Source organism: Crocodylus porosus, unplaced genomic scaffold, assembly GCF_001723895.1.
Source record: "Crocodylus porosus isolate Cpor-Errol unplaced genomic scaffold, CroPor_comp1, whole genome shotgun sequence".
NCBI lineage: Eukaryota > Metazoa > Chordata > Crocodylia > Crocodylidae > Crocodylus > Crocodylus porosus.
The window spans coordinates 16,899,629-16,921,985 of NW_017728928.1; positions in this window are offsets into that span (position 1 = coordinate 16,899,629).

Here is a 22,357-nt window from a genome sequence, read left to right on the forward strand (position 1 = left end):
CTTAAAGGCAACAAAAGTACTGTGGTCCCACAAAGATATGTGGAGCTTAGGCTCTACTGTATATGTAACTTTCAATTTCATTTCACAGCCTTTGGCCTTGGCTGAAACCTGCTACATCAGTAGGAAATTAGTTCCAGACCAGATTTGCAAGGATGCAAGTGGCATTATGTAGAGTTCAATGTTGGCTGTATTCTGAGGAAAATGGTGTCTTTTACATAAGTTCATTGTGAAACAGACAGGGAAAGAGGATGGAACTTAGGAGATTCAGTACTTGATGAGGATTTCTGTAGCTTGGACAAATGACTAGGGAGAAGTATAAGAGCATTGCTCGGGAATGCAGGGATGAAATCAGGAAGGTCAAAGTGCAATTGGAGTTGCGGCTAGCGAGGGATGTGAAGGGTAATACTCACTGCCTTTTTTACTTCAGTCTTCACAGACAAGGTCAGCTCCCAGGCTACTGCACCTGGCAGTACAGTTTGGGGAGGAGGCAAGCAGCTGACAGCAGCAAAAGAACAAGTTAGGGACTATTTTGAAAAGCTGGATGTGTACAAGTCCATGGGGCTAGATGGGATGCACCCGAGGGTGCTGAGGGAGTTTGCCAATGTGACTACAGTGCTGCTGGGCCTTATCTTTGAAAAATGGTAGTGATTGGGAGAGGTCCTGGACAATTGGAAATGGTCAAATATAGTGCCCATCTTTAAGGGAAGAAGGAGAATCTGGGTATCTACAGACCAGTCAGCCTCACCTCAGTCTCTGGAAAAATCACAGAGCAGGTCCTCAAGGAATCCATTTCTAAACACTTGGAGAAGAAGGTGATTAGGAACAATCAGCATGGATTCACCAAAGGCAAGTCATGCTTGACCAGCCTGATTGCCTTCTATGATGAGATGACTAACTCTGTAGATGCAGGAGGAGCAGTGGACATGACACACCTTGACTTTAGCAAGACTTTTGATATGATATGATTTTCTACAACGTTCTTGCAAGCAAGCTAAGGAAGTATGGGTTGGACAAATGGACTATAAGGTGTTTAGAAAACTGGCTGGATTACCAGGTTCAAAGGTAGTAGTCAATGGCACAATGTCTAGTTGGCAGCTGGTATCAAGCGGAGTGCCCAAGGGGTTCATCCTGGGGCTGGTTTTGTTCAATGTCTTCATCAGCGATCTGGAAGATAGGATAGTGTGCACCCTCAGTAAGTTTGCAGTTGACACCAAGCTGGGGGGGAGTAGTAGATATGCTGGAAGGCAGGGCTAGGATTCAGAGTGATTTAGAAAATTTGGAAGATTAGACAAAAAGAAATGTCATGAAATTTAATAAAGATAAATGCAAAGTCCTGCACTTGTTACAGAACAATCCCATGCACCAGTACAGGCTTGGGACTGACTGGCTAAGCAGTGTCTCTACAGAAAAGGACCTGGGGGTTGCAGTGGACAATAAGCTTAATATAAACCAGCAGTATGCCCTTGCTGGGCTGCATTAGTAGCAGTGTTGCCAGTGGGTTGAGGGAAATGATTATTCTCCTCTATTCAGCACTGGTGAGGCCACATCTGGAGTACCATGTTTAGTTTTGGCCCCCCACTACAGAAAAGATCTGGCCAAGTTGGAGAGAGTCCAGCAGTGGGCAATGAAAATAGTTAGGGGACTGGGGAACATGATTTATGAGGAGAGGCTGAGGGAACTGGGCCTATTTAGTCTGAAGAAGAGAAGACTGACAGGGTATTTATTAATAGCCTTCAACTAGCCAAAGGGTGGTTTCAGAGAGGCTGGAGCCAGACTGTTCTCAGTGGTGGCAGACGATAGAACAAGGAACAATGGTTTCAAGATGCAACAAGGGATGTTTAAGTTAGATATGAGGAAAAACTTTCTCACTAGGCAGGTAGTAAAGCACTGGGCCAGGTTACCCAGAGAGGTGGTGGAATCTCCATCCTTGGAGGTTTTTAAGACCTGGCTAGACAAAGCCTTGGGTGGGATGATCTAGTTGGGAATGGTCCTGCCTTGAGCAGGGGGTTGGACTAGATGACCTCCTCAGCTCCCTTCCAACCCTAATTTTCTATGATTCTATGGTTTATGTGGCAAGTGGAATAAAGCATTTTCAGCCAAAGCTTATGAACTTCACTCCCACTGCTTAGCAGAAAGGTTCTGCATCTTATACAAAGACCGTTAATTCCATTTCTGCAATGCACTTTATGTAGAGTAAATAAGATTCGATTTTTGAAAATTGCTGTCTCAAATTTTAATGCATTCTTTGTGTTTCAGAGGCTTGGAAAGGCAGACTGTGGAAAACAAGCTCTTTGGATCAGATTATAATAGTCACCCCAACCCACAAGCACGCATTTGAGTTAGTATTGGTAAGAGCAGTAGCTCATTATCTTTCAGTGTGGTTCAAGTATCACTGGCTACAGAAGTTTCTGAAGGCATAGGTTGCCCCAGTTAAGATCACAGTGCTGTGAAAGGGGCTTTCAAAACTCTTGTGTTCCCTTTTCAAATGTGTGCTATACGAGCCTTGGGGAAATCTTGTACCAGGACTTTTGAAAACTTTGTGTGTGAAGGATAGTGGAGACCTGTGAGTCCCTGCTGTTAGTTGCCAAATGTAAAGTTAGGGAAGAGTTGGGAGATTTTGGGGGACTGTGGAGAAAGGAGATGAGGCCTGTCAGGAAACCCCATGGACTCTAACTGGAGGGCATGGAGCAAGGGAGTGTTACCTCAATTGCACTAACCTCCTCCGGTTTTATCTGACTTCACGCAAATCCTTACAGTGAGAATCCAAAAAAGTGTAAATGAGTAGGGAAGCCTGGATGTACTAGGGCAGTGGTTTTCAACCTGTGGCCTGTGGTCCCCTGGAGATCCACAGACTAAAGGGTCTGTGAAAGATGACTATGATCAATCTGTGAATATCCACATTTAGAATTCAAAGGGGTCTGCACCTCCATCAAAATTTCCAAAGGGGTCTGCAAATGAAAAAAGGTTGAAAACCACTGTACTGGAGAGCAGGGTGGATGGCTCTTCTTTGCAGCATTGCATGCTCTGCAAACACTTAGAACTTGAGAAGGTAAATTAAGGCCAACCCTGTCAGCAATGCCTTCTCTGCTTTCCCATCAGGCTGCTTTACATTTGAGCAAAAATCAGTGTAATAACTTAGTACTGGAGAGCCTGTGAAGAACAGGGCTCTGCTGGAGCAATACTACTGGGGACAACAGAGAGGCAGAGCACAGGCATGAAACAGCTTAGGATCCTTGGAGACTCATTCATTTTGACAGCATTGTATGCTTCTATGGCAGTGGTCCTGAATCTTTTTGGGCTCAAGGCTCTTCTCACTGGCCTTAAGGCACCTCTCAATTACTTTTGTGAATTGAGTGGCACCTGGTTTCAAAGGCTAATTTATAGATTACAGTGCTTACTTCCTGGCAGAGGGACTTGGCATTGGGGATAGGGGATTGTCCAGTCAAGGACAAGCCTAAACCTGTGCCTGTCTCTGTTTAGTTTATCTGCTTATGTCTTAACACTTCACTTATTGCTTCACACCTCATGGCACCCTTCAAAAGATCTGGCAGCACCCCAGGGTGCTGGTTGAGAATCGTTGTTTTAAGAGGCGGCAAAGCAGGGAGGGGTCAAATCCTTAAAGGAGAAGTTGTGGATACTGCTGCAATTGGAAACCATCACATTTTCTCTTGTGAGACAAGCCCCTTCAAGCGACACTTGGGTCTACATTATTATCTGTTCCTTCCTTCCTAGTTTGAAAGGAGTAATTGCAGCTACTTAGCTTGAGAGCACCCAGGCTTGAAAGAGGATCCCTGAAGTTGCTTCCTTCATTTAATTTTCAAAGATGCCTTTTACTGTGTATTAGATATGGCAGAAAAGTGCATTTTTCAAGCCCTGCCTGCTTGTAGGGGAGAGATCAGAGAGAAGCATGAGGTGGAGTTGACCCAGTGTTGTTTGCTTTTGTGTGTCGAGTTGTCTTTTTTCCCCGGGGCTGTTTTGAATAAAAATGAAACGGAGGCGAATGGAGACAATCTAATTGGGAGGGATGGCTTCACTATGAATTTTTGTTTATTGCTTTAATTTGTGGTTTGCCCAACATTTCAAAACCCTTGGGGGGTTTTAAAGCAAGGCCAACGTAAGTAGTACTGTAGCTCTTGCTGACATTAGTGTCTTACTGACGGTGGTGAGATGAACAAAGAGCAGCAAGTCAGGCTGATCTTTCTCCACTCCTTGGCTACTAAAACCTCCCGCGCAGCAGAAATGTCCCATCTGTGTTTCCTGAGCATGGGGAAGTCCAGGTTTAAAGGAGTTTGCACACATCCCAGTGACATCTGGTTAAAGGCAGGGCAGGCAGTGGGAAACTGTAGCTCTGTGAGGCTCTTACAAAAGCCGGTTGTGTCTGGTTGTGTTGTCTATACTATAGGTTCACGTTACTCCGTGCTGGTCAGCTGGAAATCGGGCGCTGAATGAAGCAGACCTCTGTCAGATTCCTTTTTCTGAGTGATCAGTACACAGCCAATGCCTGAGGATCCAGTGTGGTTGGTGGATCCATTGTTTTGTAGGTCTCCCACAGGGTAAGAATCTGGGAGTAGCAGGGTCCTCTCAGGGGTGGTGGAGACACCATCTTGAGGCAGGTGTTTTGGGCTAAGCCAGTGCCAGGCATGGAGAACCCAAACGCATGCTTTGTGTATTGATTATTCCGTTCTAGACACTGCGGCTTGGTACACTGCACGGTCAAGGTAAGATGGGGAGATGTAATGTCTTTTAATTGCTTGAAGGCAGGAAGCACTAGAGGTATTGCATCATGACCATTTTCTTGAGACCTTACAGGAAAAAACCCCTGCGTTCCTGCTTTTATACATTTGCTTTCTGCCCTCTTACTCTCTGCTCCCCCATTTAGAAACTTTAATTTGGTATATTTAAGGAATCAAGAAACCTATTATTAGTTCTGCTGTTGACTTGCTTGGATGGGTTTGATTTTTGCATCAAAATTTTCCCCTATGCACAGTTTTCAGCTCTCTCTTCTTTAACCCAGCCAGAGCTCTTGGGCGAAGGGACAGGGGGAGGGTAGCTTTCTTGAATAATACGAGTTTGTATAGTATGAAGGGCTGTTAAGTACTAACATGTCAGATTGACCCTTGGGGCCTCTTCTTCCTTCTTGAGGAAAGCTGCAGCGTGTTACTGCAAAGCTGAAGGGATGCAGTTAAAAGAAGACCATTAGACCCGATACCAAATGTTTATCAGCCTGTGCACACTTTCATGCAGCACCCAGATATGAACGTGAACAGTGTTTATAACAGTCTGAACAAGATACTGTTCAAAACTGTAAGAGACCTCCTTTGATTTTTTTAGCTGCCTGAGAAATATATGTACACATGCCTAATATGTTTATTTTAGTGGGAAGCAGGCAAATAGTTTTAGAGATAGTGTTGCAGCTCTTTGTGAGTTACATGCTCCACGAAGATTGCATTTCCTTTGTATCGTAATTTACTACTGGAAAAAAAAAGACTGAAAAATCTCATCTAACTGCCTTGGCTCTACAAATGATCCACAGGAATTTCTATTTTCCTCCCTCCCCTGACAGAAATTTGAGACTGTTGGTAAGGGGAAAAGGAGCTTAAACACTCCCAATCCTTTCCATATATTATGGAGATTAATTCTTTTAATCTTCTTGCAATCATCACTCAATTATGCTAGGCTGAGCCAACCGGGCTTATTTCCACCATTTGTGGGAGAGCTGGGGGAGGGGTGGGGGGTGGTGTGAGGCCAAAAGTCCAAGGAAGGAAGGGATCAGATTAAAGGAGGAAGACTGTGAAGCCATAGACAAATTACATTCCTGGTTTAAGCTCTCATCTAAAGCTGGGTCTACACTGGCTTTCCCCTGCAATATGCATTAATGATACTACTGGTGCAGATCTTTGTCGGAAGAGATGTAGATGACATGGTGCTTAAAATTTCAGCAACAGCCAAGGCTTTGTCTACACTAGCAAATCCAGTGGTAGGGGAATTGCACTAGTGAGAGTAACTAAAATGACTAGCATAGGCCCAGCTCCCACTGAAATCTGTTGACCTCTGTAGGATTGGATCAGGCTGGTGGTTTATAACCAACCAAGATAATCATCATACTTAGACCAGTGGTAGGCAGGGCCTTGTTCACCACACTCTTGCCCAGGAAGATCAAGTTTTGATGTTCATCTTACTGTCAGTTAGCAAGGTCCAATTACCATTGATTGATACACCCTCTCCAGCTAAAGTGTTATATCAGGTGACCATCAGATATACTATAGGGAACAGTCCTGTGCTGATCAGGATAAATGCCAGGCAATCAGAACACCTAGCACTTTTGTAGCACATAAATCTTCAAAGGGTTTTTGCAAAGTGATTACTGATTCTTCCTGACTCCCCTGGGAACTGAGTATTATTACCCCAATTTTACAGAGAGGTTAAGTGCCTGAGGTCAATGACAGCTGCAGATGCTCGTAAACTTCTGGAAATGAATATGACAGTCACTTGCCCAAGGCTCTGAGTATCTGACCTCCATGGGTCAGGCCCAGCACCAGTGGATATGACACAATGGCAGAATCTGCTGAAAGCTGAAGTTGATCTATATATTTTTTTCCACTCAGAAATAAGGAGATAAGCACAACTTCTTGAACATGCACCTGGCTGGCTGTATCTTCTGGCTGTTTCTTGTCATGTATGGAGATGGTAAGTATCCTTCTGTTTTGTGTTTGTACAGCACCTGGTACCATGGCCCATGACTATTCTAGGAGATAGTAATAATTGCTCAAATTATAACTTATTAATGCCAGTATTACTCAGAGGTCACGATAAGGGCCAGGCCAATGCCACTGTAATGATTGGACAGTCCCTGCCCCATATTATTTACATTCTTTGCAAATCACCTCTCTGCTCTACCACCAGTTAGTGCCAGCTGTGTTGTTGTTATATCTCCTTTAAATATCTCCTTTAGGAAACGTTGTTAACTCAAACTCATTCCTTATATGCCAGACAATGGGAACTGGGCAGTAACAGCTTCCAGTTACAAGCACTCTGAATATGAATTGGTAACCAAATAGGATGCCACATTCCCTTTCAACTTAATTGAAGACACCTACTTTTAGTAAAAGAACTTCTTGGTGCTAGATTCTGCAGGGCCAACTTCTTTCTTATTTCTGTTTATTTTAGACTGTGCCAGCTCCCTCTATATAGTGGGATCTCTGGGGCATTGGGGAACTTCCTAACAGGAATAAATTTGGCCTTCTTTGCCATTAAGGTAACCATCTATATTTATTTATGTATCGTTATTGCTTTCTTGCTCTGGCCAAGATTCAAAGCATCTCTGAATGCTTTGAATTATTGTCCGGTCTCAGAAGGGACATTCAGAATGACCCAGTTAAGTATCTAGCATTCCTGTAGAGTCAATAAGGAGATTTTGGAGACCCCTAGGAAAGTTTCAGCTTTAGGTGCAGGTGTCAGGACCTCAGGGACAGCAGACAAGACTAGACTCTGCCCCAGCTGGAACTAATGGCACATGGGGTATATAAGGTAACCTTCACAGCTGTGCATTGGGTGACTGCAGGCCTGGTTGTTCTGAGATACTGGCTACTGAGAATAGCAACACAGCTATTTCAAAGCAGCATCTGGCAGCAATGCTCAGACTGGCCAATGCTGAAGTCTGTGGTTGCTGTGCTAAGTTCCTTTCCAGCTGTTGTTTTATGTCCTGGTTCCCTACCTTGGGCTTCTGACCTTTAGTTTGCTTTCTGATTCCAAACCCAACCCTAGCCATTTGGCTCGATCAGACACACTGTAGACCTTTGCAGATGACTAACCTCCACGTAGCACTGTTTCAGAGGGCTGCGCCACAGAGGTGGGACTTTCTATGACATGCCTGTCTGTTCACGTGCTCATTTGGACCCTGGAGACTTTGCATGTTAAAAGTTCAGAGTCCAAAGTTGCCCTTTGTTACAGATGTCCAGTATGAATCCTAGCCTCAGTTCTTACTTGGGGACAAAGCTGGCTGTGAGTCAAACCAGAATTAGTGAAAATGGACTTGTGTGTGTGACAAGAAGAATACCTGGATGGTGCCCTTGAGAGGCGGCATTGTTAAGTGGCTATCAGGGCTAGCAGACAGCTGGCTTGAGCCAGAATATGTCCAAGGTGGGGGCTAATGAAAACTTAGCAGAATGAGCTAGCCTTTGCATCTGTGCCTAGGGTAATTTATGCAATTAGTTGCTGTGAGAGATTGGCTATTGGAAACAGCAACCCAGGTATTTAGGGCAGTGAAAGGTTGGTTTTTAGGCTAGTCAATATGAAAACCTTTGGCTTTTGGTTGAAGGTGCCCTCCAGACCTTTGATTTGCTTCCTGGTTTCTGTCTGTGGGTCTGGGCTTCCAGCTTGTCCTCTGGTTCCCTGCCTTTGGCCTTTGACTGTTTGTTAGCTTGCTTCCTGGTTTCCAGACCTTGGCCCTAACCTTTGGCATGCACCACTTTTGCTTTTGTCCCTTACACTAGTCACTGCCCCCAGGGAAGGGGGTGACCTAGAAAGCTTGGAGGCATTTGGAGGGAGGCAGTGGGAACTCCTGCCCCTCAGTCTATCCATTAGGCATCTCTGTTCACTTGTGAGTTCCAACACCCAGTCCCACTTCTGAGGGAGCTGTATAATGGGTTTCTAAACTGAGGCAATTCACAATGCCTGGGGGTGTCCGCTTTTTGCCCAGTAAGAGGGAATCTGACTGTAGCTTAATGATTAGGGCATTGCCTTGGCTGCTGTTGGGCTTATTTCTGCTTTTTAATCAAAGACAGCCTAATGTTAAATACATAAACAGTGCTGGGAAGTGGGGAGTGAAGCCTGTGACTTTGCTCTATAAACCACTAGGCTACAGAAGCAGGCTTCCTCTTGCTTGTGAGATACCTGCACTCTTGCCTGGCAAGTGGCCCAACTTCAACTAAAGGGATAGAGAGTGCTCTTATTTTATAGCTTAGTGGTCAGGGCTCTTTCCTGGGAAGAGGGAACTGTGGGCAATGAGGGCCCAGACTCCAGATCTCTCACACCCTCGGTGAATGCCTTAACCCCTTGACTGTTCAGCTAAGGTGGACACCACTCAGGCTGGTTTTGGGCTGAATTTCCTGCGGATGTGGGGTTTTTGCTTGCTTAAGTGCTGAGGCCATAGACAGTGTATGTGCATCTCAGATGGGCATTATAAATTAGCAAGGAGCTTAGGGGAGAGTGGGCTGTGCAAGTGGCAGCTCTGAGTTGGTTCTGAGCACACGTGAGCCTGGAGGGAGGCACTTAATACTCCAAAATGGAGGCACAGAATGAGTTTTGCCAGTGCGGGCACAGGGGTGCTTTGAACCACCCTCCGGACTGTTGTGGCTCATGGCTGGCTAAATGCCCTTTATGCATGCAATGAAATATCTTCAATCTGGCTCGTGGATTGCCATTGCCACACAAATAATCAGTAGTTATCCTGAACCACTAGCATCCACATCTAACCAACCACACTGCCAAAGTTCACTCCTATCTTATAGCCCCATTCTGCCAAAGCCAGCACCTACCTTCTTCCATTTCCTTACAAATATGTGTATACAAAGGAGAGTTCAGACTTTCTGGGAATTAAACATAGTAGAGAAGTGATGGCCTGGCAGAAACACGTTCCAGAGGTGCAGCCTCATCAGCAGAGATGTGGTCCTGCCATCAGCAACCTCTCTTCCTTAGTGGCAGAGCTCCAACTCCTGTATCTCTTTGATTTCAGCTTCTATAGTATGAAATAAGGAGAGAGACTGTTTTACAAGTGACTTCGGTGTTATATGATCCCACACAAACAGTTCCATTTTCTGAACAGGCTATTGCATGCTGGTTTCATTCCTGCTTCTGAATGGTCCTAAAGATTTAGCTCTAATCTATGGTAACAGTGGCGATGGTAGAAACCTGGCTTGCGCTACCACGAGACAGGGATTTTTTGCCAGGGTTCTTAAATTCTTGGCCTACTTGGCCTGGGAAGAGGACTCTTTCAGAATCAAAGTCTGTGCTTAGTCACATCTGAGTGACCCCAATGAATTCATTAAGTCTTCAACAGGTTTAGTCAGGGCACAAATATTTAGCCCCTTTTTCTACAGTCAAGTGCTGTCATAGCAAAGCACTAGGTGAAGGAATCCTCCAGTCCCACTGGTTTTGCTGGCTTATCTGTGTCTGTCAGACTTAAAATACAGGGAATAAAGGCAAACTGTTTAACTTGTAAGATGATTAGATAGTTCACAAATAGCCTGGCGGGTGTGTATTCTTTGCTCCCTTAACACCAGTGCCTATCTTAACCAGTGCCATGGGAACCAGTAGTGACCACTGTCTGTCTCCATGGAAACTACCTCTCATGATGTCATATTTTTCTATTAGTGCAAGGCAAGCAGTGGAGGGCTGTAGCAGTGGTCAGAGTCCACAATGAAGGTAAGATGAGACTCTTAAGACTCCTGGTGTCAGAAGTAAATTAAAGCTGGGTAAAGAATGAGTATATGATTGCGGCCTTCCCAGCCTGGGATCCCATTCTGAATCAATGGGGACTCTCAAAGCCTCAGGAGCAGCTTTGTGGTGAATCCTAAATCTGACAGACAGCTCCCTGATAGGCAAATAAAAGGCGAGGATATATAAGGAAACAATTGTGATGAGACCACAGCCAAATTAAAACAGGGGATTGTTGGTCAAAAACGTGAAAAGAGGAGCTCAGCCTGAGAAAAGGCATCAAAAAGCAAACAGTCAGAAAGAACTCTGACCCTGCTGCCAGAGCAGAGTACAAGAGAGATGTCCAGTTCTGCTTCCTTGCACGGGCCTGTTAAATTGGTAAAGCCAAAGAATGTAGTACAACTAAGCCAGGTCAATACCAAAGAGCATATACTGCTAAGGTAAAATTGAATCAGTCTTTAGCTCTCCCTAACTGCGGTCTGCTGTTCTTTGAGTCCCCAAATTCAGCAAAGCAATAAAAAGTGTTTGCTTAAATCCATCTCTGTTCAGCATCTCATTTAAGCATTTTAAACACATGCTTGTTTATTCCTAGGGAAGTCAATGGGACTTCATCATCTTGTTGAGACTTGGTAGGACTTAGGGAAGTCCGTAGACACATGCTTAAATGGTTTACTAAACTGTGGGCGGACAGCCTGTCCCTCTCTCTTTTAACAGCTTTAATGAATCATGAAACTTGTGCTTGGTACCAGCCTCTTAACACTCAATATTTAAAAATTAATCTGTCTTTTAATGAAGAGAACTCTTTACAGGGGTATGACAGTTGAAGCAATCATTCCAGCCACCTGCACACAGATTGAGTTCCTTGTGACACCTCCAGACTCTTCCTTCTGGAAACCTGCACTCCTCCATTTTCCATAGGGATTCCTACAATTAGGGCACAGACAGAATGACAATTTTCACATGATTTGGCCCAAGAAAGCAGTCCACAGCCATGACCAAACAGAAGTGCGTATCTGCAGACCACTTTAAAAGGGCCTGATCCTGCAAAAATCTGAACCCTCATTGCATGAAGGTTCAGATGAACATGCTCCAAAACAGAGCATGTTCTGTAACTTGTGTCTGCGGAGCTCCCAGGTTGCCACTGCCTTCAGAATGGGAGGAGGGAAAGGGAGCAGACGGAGTTTGGTTTGGGGTTTTTTCAGTCAGCTTTGGAGGGTGGGGCAGATGTTTTGGACCCATCTCATCCTCCAGTGCCAGCTGGGGAACTCCAAATACAAGCTCCCTATGCTCCCTTTCCCCATCCCATTTTGAAAACAGTATCTGGGCTGGGAGCAGGCTTGCAGCAAGCAGCTGGAATCCTCATGTCCAGAGAACTTCTGTTGGGTCCAAGGGATGATTACAACTCACAGCGCTCCCCGCTAAGTGCTACGAGCTGCAATGGGGAGCTGCTGTCCTGTCTACACCCTTATAACTGGGAAGTTATTCTCAGAAGCTTTGGGCTAGATCCTGGTTTTCCATGGACAATTCCTATGATCTCTGATGTGGTTATATTTCTGTCCTGGAGCAATGTTTGGCTACCTGACTGTGAATGAAATAAAGCCCATTTGGGCTTTATTTGATATTGTGCTCCTCCAATTTTACATCAGCCAAACTAGCTTATTTGAGATTGGCAGAGTTACTCCAGTATAAACTGGAGGCATTCAGTAGGGGTTCAGGTCAGTGCTTAAATGAAAGACATGTAAAAAGCTGAGGAGTTGCTAGATGGTGTTTTCAATTTTATTTTCTGTGGCGTCCAAACAGGACATCTGCTGAGATTTGAGAAAATTTGACTGTTTTTTTCTCTTTTTTTTGGTTTAGACACTGAGCCACTTACTTCCTGGCTTCCAAAATTGTCCTGATTCAACCAGAGAGGCTCTTTTCCTGCTATTTTTTTGTCCAATGTCTCTAGCTTTTAGTTACAAGCTAGAGACATCAGAAATATTGCATCTGCCTGTTTCCAGAGTCTGGACAAACCCTAGTGGATCAGTGCCCTGAATTTGGGTGCCTACCAGAATCAAACCCAAACTGAACTTTTCTTGGGTCGGCTCTCACTGATTTTTGTCTCACTGAAGCTAAGTGCTGCAGGGGATAAAGGAGTCAGGGCAAAGACCTTTTTATTGATCTCAAAGCTTCTGTTAACGGTCTCACATCCTGAGCTTTCAATCACTTCCAGACACTGACCCAGTTTGGAGAACAAGGCTTTATCTTGACTCAGTCCATGATGTTGATTCAGCTATACAGCCAGAGGCTGGACTCTGATTTCCCTTAGTGTAGTAGTGTAAATGCAGAATCGGTGTAGTTACACCAGTATAAAATCCAAGCAAGTGACATTGGAGTGAGTTCCATACCGTATTCAAGTAACAGTAGGGTTTGTGCAGAAACTGCAGGGCAATTCCTTCAAGAGGAGGCTTTGGTACTGATGGTGGAGGGTGAACTGTGAGCAACAAAGGAGGTGTCTTTATTCCAGTTGCCCTTTAAGCATTGACCTTGCGGAGAGAGTTTTGAATTATTTGAAGGAGCCGAGTAACTGACACTGGGTACAACAACTGCAAAGCTGTTCTCATTAGGGCTGTTTTTTTTCTTACACTGAACTGTGTGTCACATGGAAAACTGATATGATGAAAGAAAATAGTCCCCTTCCTCCTTCCATACACCCCCAAAGGAAATCCATGTGGTGGTGTATATTTACCTATAAAGATATATGATCAACTATATGAAATGCCAAAGGAACAGTTAAGTAAACAAAAAAACAAAAATAAAATAAGAACCTAATCATTTCCCTCTCTGCCTTCTTTTAGTGCAGCTCAGATGTAAACAAAAGGGCAAGAGGAACGTCTCCCACGGTGCCATATAACATGTGATTATGGGGTTCCTGGAGGGTTCTTTATAATGGAACTATAAGGTGCCACATCTCATTTTAGATGGCATATGTGAAACTACAATAAGAAGTAGAAATATGGCTGTAGAGGGACTCAGGGCTAGCGGCTACAGTGGAGTAGGGCCTGAGTACTGCATGTTCAGTGGGTGTTTCACTCTCTATTTCTATATCTCACCTGCCATGACATGGTGTAACTGAAAAAGTTATCAGGAGGTATTTGGTTGAAGAGAGTTGGCTGAGACTGGTGTGGGTCATGACATGTACGAGTCTTCTGTGGGGCTCCATTTCCCCTACGCCCCACCACTTTCCACTCAAGTGTTTTTGTTGGTGCTTGGTATAGAAACCTGGCTGTACTGGGCATCTGGACTCATTCAGGCAGGAGAGCCTGCAGTGGAAGGAAACTGCATTTCCCGGGATCAGTGCGCCTCAGCGGAGCCCTATGGACTTTGCTGCAGTTTTGCAGCCAGCAGCGTACAGACCACATCAAGAAATGAGTAAATGAATATAATTAAATAACTGTATCTGTACCTGCTTCAGGCCTCTCCTTGGCCCAGCAGGGTATCTCGGCCGCCTTTCCTCAGTCAGTCGAAGCTCCTCAGGGCTTGCTGTTTATATGAGCCCAGTCTAAGTGGGCTGGTCTGCTTTGGGCCAAACCCTTTGGGTAATGTGGGGTCAGGGGTGTCATGAACCCTGGTACAGCTCCTAAAGGTACCTGACCTCCTACGGTAGAGCAGCAGTCAGGATTCTGTGCAGAGAGCTGGAGTGGTCCTGGTCCTTAGCTCCTGGTCTTCAGTTTTGGTGGAGGAATGCTGTGCGGGGCAGTGCTTATGCTGGTATTCCCCCATTCCTGGGGTTGGTACAGCCTTACATGAGTTCTGGGTTGGTCTGGGCCAACTCAGACCCCTGCTAGCCCCCATATGCCCCCACATGCTTCTGGTCCACTTCCGGGTCTGCTGGGGAGCCCCCTGCACTCCTGTGGGACACTCCATGTGCCCCAGCATCACAGCATTCATGAGCCCCTGCTACCTAGAGGTATGTAGAAAAAACATTTAGAGCTGTGTCTATGTCTGAATTGCCGAATCTCTCCGCATCTCCCCAGATGGATTCAGAGGGTTCCAATTTGATTCGGAGAGATTAAAGGGCCCTCTGATTTGATTCGGATTCTTAGATTTGGCTACCGAATCGGGCTGAATCTCCATGGAATTGAATCAGGGACTGGAGCTTCACGCAGCCCTAATAATGATACTACTACTGCTACTACCAATAACAAAATATTAAACACTACCTTGTTTTTTGCCTTACAGTAGCTCTTAAGGCCTGGAACCAAGATTAGGACCCTCTTGTGCCTAGTGGCTTCAGAGGGAGGCTTATGTAACAATTTGCTATGTGCACTTAGTATTTTAAGGGTTGTTTTTTTTTAATATTTTTAATTTAATTCTTCTCTCTGATCAGCCCTTCTGACAGCTGTGCCTATCCCTGCCTTAGGTCAAGAACAGCAGCACTGTGCAGCAGGGCTGCTCTGAGGGCATTCTGCTTCCCACCCGGCCTGCACCACCAGAGCCACAACAGGAGCCAGAGCTAGGAGCCACCACTCCCCTCCTCAGCGCAGCCGCTACTATTTTTCCCCATTGCCCAGGCAAAGTCCTCTGCCACAGAAATGCCACTGAAGCCCCCTGGTTCTGTGGGCTGAATAAAATGGCTCTGCAGGGTAAATCTAGTTAGTAGGCCCTAGTTTGTTGACTTCTGCTTTAGCTGGATCGTATATCATTGTAGAAGAAGATTCAACTGGATTCAACAGGGCTAGGGCTGTGATGAATTAGATTGTGTTTGTTCCATCCAAAACATTATATAATTGCTCGACAATATTGTTATTGCTGGCTGAATGTGTCTTGCTGCATTCTAATCCTAAATTGATCTGGTAGTTACAGACTAATCTAATCATTTGGTCATGAAAAGTTTCAAATACACACCAGAAAGATTGCTTCCAGCCCTTGGCCTGCTCTCAGGTTTTGCAAAGTGCCAGCTTTGTCTTCTAAATGATAGTGATAACTAGGGACCTACTGAATTCATGGTGGAAGTAGAGTGTGTGGCAGCTACTTTAATCTTGCATGTTCCCCTGTGTGCACCTTGCCCCTTGCCCCCTTCCTCATTGCTGATTAGCAGAGAACCCTGCTGCTCCCTCCTGGTCAGCTGGGAATCTAAAACTGTGGTTTTAAACATGGGGCCATTTTTGCCTCCCCGCCAGTCAGGCCAGTCAGCAGCAAACAGTAGGTCTGTCCAGGGCTCGTCAGCCAGTCAGTGGTGGGAGGCAAAAACGGTGAAATATTTAAAACCACACTTGTTGCCTCCCTGCAGATCAGGAGGAAGCTGCAAGTGGGCCCCCCCACCAGTCAGCCCCAGGGAGTGGGGAGGAACCTGCAAGATTAAAGGAGCCACAGTGCACCTCACTTCCGCCATGAATTCAGTAGGTCCCTAATCATAACCTGTTTGTTTCCCATGGGGAGGACGTTGGTGCTTAGGGAGCGAGAATGTGATTATAATGTGAAGGGAGTCAAGAAATTTCAGATTATATTTCTGGCACTGCCACAGACAGCCTGTGTGACCCTACGAAAGTCACTGCCTCCTCTATGGTTAAGTCTTTTCTTCTGCAAAATGAGAATGTAACTTTTTATCGATTGCAAAGGAATAATGTGATACTAAAGGAATTACGTTTTGACAATATGTGCTGAGCTCCTATGATGAGAGGTGCTTGTTTAAGGTCAATTATTGAATGCTAGCAGGAGATGCCTGCTGAAATGGGGACGGTCTTCTTTCATCTGTTCCTGACCTCCGCTGTCCGGAAGTACCATTGGTGCAGGGTAACTTGCTGGTAGGTTTTTGCGTAGATTGTTTTTCTCATTCACCAGGATGGTGGACAGACAAGGCAGAACTATTCAATTTAACTGTGCTCACCTTACACAGAGCAGTTGCTGCAGACTGTCAGGAGACTGGATGCCTGCTCTTGCATTCCAAAACTCCCACACAGTTTGAAGGGAGCTTTGTGGAGGAGGGGATGCAAGAATAGAGGAGTACACCCAGGCTAAGGACAGAAGTTACACACAAACCAGTTTAAGTCATCAGAAACTGGTTTAAACCTGTAACAAAACAGAAGTGCAGTGCACATAAACTAGTTTCAAAATGGCTGAAACTGGTGTAAGATAAACCTGGTTGAATGTAATATCAGACTTAACTGATTTGGGTCAAACCGGCTTATGAAACTTCTGTCCCAGACCCCTAAGACTTCAGAAGAGAAGGTCAGAAGATACTTCAGCCCTGCTCCAACTCCTGGCCTCTGTGCAGAACCCACAAAAATGGACTATGATGAGGCGGAGTGTCCATAGTGAGTCAAAATGGCACCTCTCCACTTTCCACTTTTAACTTGCTCCAACCCTGAAGTGCACCTATGTGTTGGGATGACACCCCCAAAGCAGAAATGAGTGTTTTCACATGTGTTGGGAGCATGGGATCCTCTGCATTCACAGCCTCCTGCTTTGGTCAGCAGATCTGACCCTGTATATTTGACTGAAGAGGAAATTTATGCATAATTTCAATAGGGCAGGGTGGCAAAGCGTTAAAATGTCTTCCTGTAGTTCTGCGGGCATGAATTTATGCCCTGTTCAGAACTTATGCTGAAAGCTGCCTACAGTCAACCCCGCTTCAGAAAGGTACCCGGTCACTCAGGTTGGGTTGTCAAAGGCAGGCAGATATGATCCCACTCACATCACTCTCTTACGTGCTGTTGGCTGTAGAAACCAGCAGGCTGTAAACTGACTAGCCTGATGGGCTGGAAGTATTCTTGGTTTGCTCTGAGAATCTTTTCATGGGTGTCTTCCCTTTGCTCAGGTTTTTTTCTGTGTTTTAAAACTACAGTGAAAAAAGAGCCTTGATGTCTTTCCAGCAACTTTCAAATCACTTCATTTGATATAATTTTATATATGCACACATACACTTAAAAGGCACAATCAATGTCAAAACACAAACTATATACCCACGCCTCGATGTGGAATCAATAATCTAGTCACGTCAGCTGGATTTTAAACATAGTTTTAAACCTAATAAAGGAACAAGATTATAGTAAAAATGTGCTGCCCTCAGCAGGAAGCACCTGCCAGGCTGCGGGCTGCTTATGCCAGTATTTAGGAGCAGTAAATCTTTGCATATGGAGAGGCTCAAGCAATGAAAACTATTTGATTTCTTCCACTCACCATCTGAAACAGCACTTGATATAGTTTTCCTGCTGGCCTTTAACAGCTGCAGGAGTGAGTGCTCGTGTGTGAGAAATATCAGGAGCGATGGATTTTACTCGAGTTGGGCTAGGCCAGGGAAAATAAACATCTTAACACCAGAAAGAGAAAGCAAGTGAGAGGGTGACGATCATACTTTTACTCAGGCTGCCCGAGCGGGAGCTGCCAGTACTGTGTGTTGTTAAGAAGTGACTCTAAAGCCTGGCTGTTAAATCCACGGCTTTTCCATGGAAACCTTGTTGCCATAGAAGGTGTGGACACAGTTCATTTATTTAACTCTTTTGACAGGATTTGGGGTAATAAAAAAAAAATGTGAACGCAAGTGTTCCTTAACAGCTGTGCAGATGAAGTTGTATAAATGCTCCTTAGTGTGAAGGAAAATGTGGGTTTTGCCCAAATGAAAGAAAAGAACTTTAGATCTTTATGAAACAGATTTGCAAACGTGCACAGCACCCACAACTGCCGCCAGATTTTTAAAGTCATTCCACTTCCATTTAATTGTGAAAGTAAGTGGGGCTAGGTTTGTACCGGAGCCCAGAATCTGTGCGCGATTTTATACCTGCACTTCAGATTTTTGCCTTCACTGAGAAATGGGACATTGGAGTTTTTTTATTTCGATATGCAGCCAGTCAAGACTCCTCAGGATAAATGAACAAATCCAGCACTACTTCAAGTGAAACTCTGACTTAACTGCTAGAGAATGGTCTCTAAATTTGCAGAGTCAAATTCTGCTCTATCAGTTGTGGCTTCATTCAGCCTTGGCATAACTCTAGTACTGTGAATGGAATTAACTATGAATTTACACAAGGAAGGTGAATGTGGTCCTTTGGTTTAATTTAGTATGTCATGTCTTAAGCATTTAGATGGGATTCTTACCCGGTGTAAATCAGTGGCACTCCATTAATTTTACTAAAACTAAATGGTTCATGTTAGCTGAGAATTGGTGATTTTTTTTTAAGGCCCCTTATTCTAATGTTAAGGATTTTTGGAAAAAAAACAAGTAAGTTACTACAAAATTAGTAGCGTTTCCAAAGGATCTATCCACAGTATATCAATAGCTTGCCTTCCTGGGCTCTGCAGCACCAACTGACAGTTGTCTATTTCCATAAACACGTTGACGTAAACAGAAGCACAAACAAAGACATGAGCAGAAAACTATATTCATTTCAACCTCCATTATGGAAACTAGACCAAAAAACCGCCCCCCTCAAAACCAATGCTTCCCACTGAGATCATTTTAGGAGTTTTTTATATCCTGTCTTCTCAGAGAGTGTCCTGTCTTCTCAGTTGTATAAAAGTCAACTTCCTTTTCAACCAAAGTAAGATCGTTAACAAAGACCAGTGGATGGATAAAATATAATGATTTTCTAATTCAGATTGATATAATGAAGGTTATCTGAAGGACTCATCTAACTCTGCTATTTGCAATGAATTCTTGCATAGCAAAAAGGACCCTGAACAAATCAGAATCATCGTGAATAAGGAGTATAGCCAAAGATTTGGCTGTCTACTGATGCATAGTCTGTAAGTAAAAAGTGAACTAAATGTGACAAGTGTATTACATGCCGCTGATTAGTCCTTCATTTCAAATATGGAGGTTTTGAAGTTTCTTAGGTTTTTTTTAAGGCCAGAAGGGATTATTCAGTCTTCTACTCTGCCCTCCTTTATGGCTCAGGCCATAGTATTTCATCCAGTTACTCCCATATTAAGCCCAATAATTTTCATCTGTCTACAACATATCTTCCAAAAAGGCATCCTGTCTTGATTTAAAGACTTAAAGAGATGGAGAGCTCAGCACTTCTCTTGGTAGTTTGTTCCAGTCATTAATCATTCTTACTGTTGGAAACCTGTACTTTCATTTCTAACTGAATTTGCTGGAATTCAGCTTTCAGCCATGGCTTTCTTCACTGAATTAACTGTAAGTATTATCTCCTCATGAAAGTACTTCTACATTGTAAGCAATTCATCTCTTAGTCTTTTTTGACAATTTAGACAGGTGTACCTGAGCTCAGGTTTCTGTATATTCTTGTCAGAGTCTAGTAAAATTCATCACTGTTGTGTTCAGGGGCACTGATGTGTTCACAACTTCCTGATGAAAATGGAATTTGCAAGGATGCTGTTAGCGCTGTAGCTTAGTTGCTGGAGGACCAAGTGTCACCTTTCATCTGTGTGCTGAATGTGCTCCATGTATGGCTTTTCTTGACATTGTCACAGTTACAATTTCAACTACGGTGTTCAGTTATTGTTCTGATTTACTGACTAGCTGACAAACAGGCAGCTGGAAGTGAAGAAGCAGGGGAATACACAGCTCTGCTACATGGTGCCTAACTCCCTTAAGCTCGTTTGAAAGTCCTAGCTAGTTATACTGTGGTTCCTAGCCAGTTGATCTATCTTTCTTGCACATGTTTATCTGTACTAGGGGCTTAAGGGCATATTCTCATTCAGTGCAGATTATAATAGCTCCTTTGCTTTGGTCCACCTGAGCATTTGATTCGTTATGCACGTGGACAGTTCTTCTGCTGTTCCTGTTGGTAGGAGCATAATGAACTCTAATAAGAATAAGGATCCTGCATCATGCTACTAATCCCATATTCATAAACATGAACTCATTTTAGGAAGATCCCCAAAGCTCTGCCAGATAGTAATAACTTTCAGTCACTCTTGCTCCAGGCCAATAGGCTGATAGCTCCTATTCCATTGCCAGTTCTCTGAACCAGCCAATTTTTGTGCTGGGTTTATTATCTTCTTTATATATTTGAATATATGAAGCCAAGTTCTCTGTTTTTTATGAAATATTTTTGCCTTGATTCATGTAGATGTTAAATAAACATATAAAGTAAGCAGATAGGGAAGTACAATTGAATGCAGAGCTGAAGTCCCATGATCTTTGGCTTCCAAGCGCTTCGGAGTTTTGTCTGCTGACCTCCTGTTTCTCAAAGCAGAATGCTTTGGTTATCTGGGACTTTGAAAGACACAGATATGTTGCTTTGTATTTTCCCCTTCTCTTAATTTTGCACAGAAGAGGTTCCTTACATTCATCTTGCATATAAAGATGAATTAAAAGTGAGTACAGAACAAGTTTGATTCTCTGAGACCTGTGCTGTGTAAAGGCCCTGTAGAGGCCCTGGCATCAGATGCAAAACAGGAGGACAGTACTTCAAAAATAGGTACGGGGGTTAATGATACCATAGTTTCTCTTTCCATATGTCTCAATTCCAAACCTAAAACCAGTGTAGCCCAACAACCTGTAAAAAACTCAGTGCAATAAGTGGTGCTTGTCTCACAGGATTCACAGGAATTAGATAGTGGGATTAGTCCTGCACAATGGAAGTAAGGAGCATTTTGTGAGTAGCAGCACAAGGGAAATGATGCCAAGCAGGGCATGAAATGCTGAGGAGCTGGAGCCTGCTTCAAGGGTAATGCTGCACAGCCACCAGGTTAATCTGGTCCACTAGTAGGATTAGAGCCTAAATTGGGAACATACAGCTAAGCTCTTCAGGCACGCTAAGCCCATGTCTCCTGGGGCATGTCCATTCTCCTCCCCCTATTGAACTCTGCTCTTTTAAGAGCAAACTTATAGTTCCTAGCATGCAATGCAGATGGTGTACTGAGTGCTTTGCTGTAGGTTTTGCTCTTGCTGAACATAGCTAAAATATCATACTTTAAATGTAGGTCTTGAGAGTCATCACAGCTATCAGTTTTCAAAACATTTTCTAACCTGGCAAAGCCTTGCCCTCTTGAACCTTGTCTGACAGATCCACCAACATGTAGTTGTGTCAGCCAGAGACAGTGCACAGTGGCCTGTTAGTAATCTAAAATGATGCACTTAGAGACTGATCCACTGTCCATGAAGTTAATGCAAAGACTCCCACTGGCGTCAGCAGGGATTGAGCTCCTTGAATATATGAATTAGCTCTTTCATTCTCTTTGATGCAGTCCTCAGTTGACTGAGGGGATAAGAATTGCACAATGATGATCACTGCAGTCTTTCTAATCAACCAAGTATAAGTCAAATGGACAAGCTGCCATGCTAGGAGAACTGTTCTCTTCCCTGCCACTGATGTAACTTGTGGCATTGGGCAAGTCATTTTGCCTAATGTTTCAGGTGCCATGCTTTATCTCATCTATATAGTCTGTTAGCGCATTGGCTGCTCCTCATTTCTGTGAACATACAGCACCTAGCACAACCTGGGCCCAATTTCCAGCTGGTGTCTCTTGGCACTGTAATAAATAAGGAAAATGGCTTCTACTCTTGCCCTTTGGTCCTGTCACCTGTCATCTACACCTGCTGTCTTCTCCAATTGTATTAAATAAACTGAGCAGAGATTAAGAAGATTGAACTCCTAGCATAACCAAACAAATCATATCACTTTTAAATGTAGGCCCCATTGTCCTACCCTTTCTTTCCTGACCTTTGCTGTTTCCATTGGATGGGACAGTATGCTGTATTTATCTCTTTCTTTTTCCTGGATTAAAGATCATGTCTCTGTATACTTCTGTAAAGTATTTTATGCTTATAATACTATGGAAAGGAATAATTCTCTCATCCAATTGCTGTAGTATTTAATTACTCCTTCAATAACTGAGACAAAGATTAAACCAGCAGACATGACTTTCTTTTCTTTCAGAGTGTAGCAATTTGAAACTATTTAGGAAAGCAATCAAATCTGGGTCAAATTAATACAGTTTGGCTTTGTTGTTTAATTGTCCACTTGCAATATGT